Genomic DNA, 3,804 nt, shown 5'->3' with positions numbered 1-3,804 from the left:
CTCGCATGACCTGTCTGCGCAGGAGTGAGCGTGACGCCACGATTTCGTGAGTTCCCGCCCGGTTAGAACGGAGAACACGTTTGGAAAATAATTTGAATACCGAAATGCAGATGGCTTATTTTATCTGTGAAGCTCCGAAACCACTCCGCCGAACTACAAGTTAATTAAGGTTTGCCCATCAATTAAATATTGGCTCTGATTGTTTTCATTAAGCGGATGAAGTCGTTTATCTTCCATTTATTTGCATTTGAATTCGCAGAAGTAAAACACTAAAAGCTCTTACAGGTTCAATTAAGCAGTAAAACTAAGTTTGATCGGGACGGGAATTTATTTTGCTGGCGACTCATAATCCGAACATAAATCGTACCAGTCAGATCCCGCACATTCGTATCTGGGACGATGCATTCGTTCACTGAACGGATTCACTGAGCGAAACACCAAAATTTATTGGGTTAGTAGTTGCCGTAGGTCGATAAAACTAAAAGCCTCGACACAGAAGGATGTAAGTCACCGCATCCGCGCCTTAAATATACGACCGTACACTGAAAGAACTTAAGTAAACTTTCGCGTGATAACTTTCGAAGGTTCTATGACTGAAAATAGCGATGCGCAGTGCAATTTTCTGATATCTTTTTCACTCTTTCAGTGTAGGAGACACAGGGCGACATACGGACGGTATAGTGTTGAATTAGCATATTTATTACCTGTTACACGACAAAATAAATTTATCTAATATAAATACGTTGGGCCTAATGGATGTTACACGTATCGTTTAATTATGATTTTTAATGGCATTTTTATATCCGGGATTCTGGATGTGCTTATGCATGAATTTGTTTTATTTTTTTTAATCCAACAAACAATACATAACTACTAGGCGGCTGTCGTCGAAACATAATAATCGAAATATGTCGTTTTATTACACAAGTACCAGAGTAATAAATTTTACGCATTAAAAATATTTAAAAATTTCAGTTTTTATGTATTGGGGCAATTTAAGTTTTAAAAAAAGTCGTTGAAAATAAACAAACCTTTAACGATTCTGTTTTTAAAATATTACAGACTTAGATGTTTGTGAGAAACACAATGACTTTTTGAGATTTGATATTTTTTTTAATTTAAGGTTTCATTATAAAATTGTCATTAACTGAGACATTTTATTTATAACTATTGTATTTGTAACAATATCAACCTTGAAATGTAAGCATTATGTATATTCATAAAAAAGCGACATTTAAATTTTGACCCATTTTATTACGTAGGATTGTTCTTTATACAATTAACATAGCTTACGATCATCATCTTCCAATTTCTCGAAGTCTTTGGAATTTACCTGCAACAATAAATACAAGCGAATTTAACAAAAAAGTTTATTTCAAATGCGTCGAGATGCGGCCGCGATCCGTCATTTTAGTTGGCGCGCCGTCTACCTGCTGCCGGCACATAGCCGAATGCGATGCGCACATACAAGCTCCGTAAACGCCTCTGACGAAACCGGTCCGCAATGCTGTCGGCATACAAATGTACTATCCCAACAACACATCTTCCGTCTTTCATCAGCGCCAAAACATCACATAAATCCATCTCACTCGCACATCGTAGCTAACTTCACAACATTGCGGTCAACGTCCAATCAGAACGAAACAATCCATCGCCATGTTGAATGCCACGACACTGCTGCCCTCTGTCTGAACGAATGTGAATTAAACAACTGCATGTTTTCGTATTGGTTTCGTGTATTTATTCAAGATTTTTGATGTTTTTGCGTATTGTTTTGTGTATTATTTGTGTCATTAACGCGTGCTTAAGTTCTGGTTAATGAAAAATGTGGCTTGCATTCAAAATTTGATATTAAAGGTGAGAATTTCGTACTGACGCCAACCTCAAGCCACGTCAAGCTAAGTTCAGTTGATACGTTGCTTTGTTTGTGTTTTTGTTAGATTTTAGTTCGTATTTAAATATTTTTCATTTTTTATTTTTTAATATTTCAATAAATTGAGATTAGACGACATTATTTAACGATTAGCAGAGTGATAAATCTAAAGAAAACATAATTTATACTTAACCTATAAATGAAAAAATTAAGTATTTATTTAGTGCTTTTTAATGCTCAATTGATTTATAAATAATGGATATAATAAACATTCCCTAGTTACTAATTATTTGCCAAGTTTAAACAACTTCAATTTGATCAACTTTTAAAGTTAATTTTTTTTACAGTAGAGAGAGGTACAAAAAGTTACTTTAAGATAACTATTAGGTTAATTTTTTTGTAGAAACTACCGTTGAAATAGTACAAAATTAAAGCAAATACATTTGAAAAAAATCTACAATAGGATTCTTATAGTAAAAATCCTTACATTTCAAGCAGATTTCATTACATTGGCTATATTAATATTCTAATGAATAGTTATTAAACAGTTTGAATTTGTACACTTTTTTGTAACAATTGGACTTTTAAAATTAAACAAAAGAAGTAATTAATAGTTTTTATTGAGCTATATATCTTCCGTCGGCTTTACAAGCAATAATGGCCGACGGCAGATCATTATTGCGCATGCGTAAATGTGTGAGATATTTTTTTTTTTAATTATAATGAAGTATCTCAGCGAAAAGATTTTTTTAAAAAGAATTATGACAAAGTGTTCAATTTATTTATGAATAAGTATAGGTAGTAGCCGTATTAGTCATTCTTAGTTATATTGACCGACTTCCCAAATGAAGGAGGTACTCAATTCGTCTGTATGTTTTTTTTTATCAGTCCCCTATGGTTGTAAAATAGTTTTAAAACTATTTTTATAATTATAGAAGTATAATTCTTATGTGTACCTTATTATTAAAAACATTTATTCAAATTACCACTGAAAATGTTATAAAACGGTCGTATTCAAGAAATTTAAAATAACTTTCCAGGCAAATAATATCTTTGTTGGCTCAAGTCGACCGGCGAATATTTCTCAGATACGTCTGAAGTCAAAGATAAAACTAGCAAGTTGGTAGTGCGATATTGTTAAAGTTGGACTTGCGCTGTACCATTTTGAATCCTAAATAGGACACTGATGTATGGGCGCATCTGCATAGAAAAACTGTATCGCCCAATGCGATTTTTTGTTACGGGGATTTTACAAGGTATTGAGGTTTTTCCTGTTTTGTTTATTGCCTGTTTACAATTCAGTGTTGTTGCCTGAATTTTTTCCGCTTACAAAACAGTTTTAAACAATTTTTATCAGCATTTTCTGATAATTCCGATCGTGTATAAACTGTTTTATTGCCATATTCTCATTTTATACACCACTAGATTTTGCCCGCGACTACGTCCGCGTGACATTTGAAATAATAATAAAGAAATGAAAAAATACAGCCCTTATTACAGACAGATAAATTATCTTTTAACGGTGTAAGAATTTTTAAAATCGGCCCAGTAGGTTTTGAGCCTACTCATTACCATTAAACAAAGTATTCCTCTTTATAATATTAATATAGATAAAAATTTTCTTTACACGTGATTTTTAAAACATTATATGAATATGTGTAGATAATTTTTCTGAATTGAAAATATGATGAGCTTTGCTTAAAAGACAATTCATATATTGCAGTTAATTGAAAATAACATCTCATACATGGTACTAGAAGCTAAATTTAGTCGTATTTACTGATGTTAACTATTTACTGGCAGCACAAAGCTAGCATTACAGAGATAAAATACGCTGCCAAGTCTTCCTCCGGCAAAAGAAGCGAAACGAAAGGAGAGATTTAGTGTGGAAATTTTGGAAGTCAGCCTGGCTGCGTACGTAGCGGCTGGTG

General features: G+C 33.0%; 1 long non-coding RNA gene across 2 annotated transcripts in view; it reads left to right on the top strand.

The window, feature by feature from the left end:
• The first annotated feature begins 1,589 nt into the window (after positions 1 to 1,589).
• LOC106104184 overlaps positions 1,590 to 3,804 on the top strand; it is a 47,637-nt gene continuing 45,422 nt past the window's right edge. For both annotated transcript variants that reach the window (XR_001225662.1, XR_001225661.1), the window contains exons 1-2: positions 1,590 to 1,857; positions 2,914 to 3,129. This is a non-coding gene — a long non-coding RNA (uncharacterized LOC106104184). The remainder of the gene's footprint in view (positions 1,858 to 2,913; positions 3,130 to 3,804) is intronic.

Source organism: Papilio polytes, unplaced genomic scaffold (assembly GCF_000836215.1).
Source record: "Papilio polytes unplaced genomic scaffold, Ppol_1.0 DF823691.1, whole genome shotgun sequence".
Lineage (NCBI taxonomy): Eukaryota > Metazoa > Arthropoda > Insecta > Lepidoptera > Papilionidae > Papilio > Papilio polytes.
Note: the sequence above shows the minus strand (reverse complement) of the source record. Positions and strands in the feature narration are given on the sequence as shown.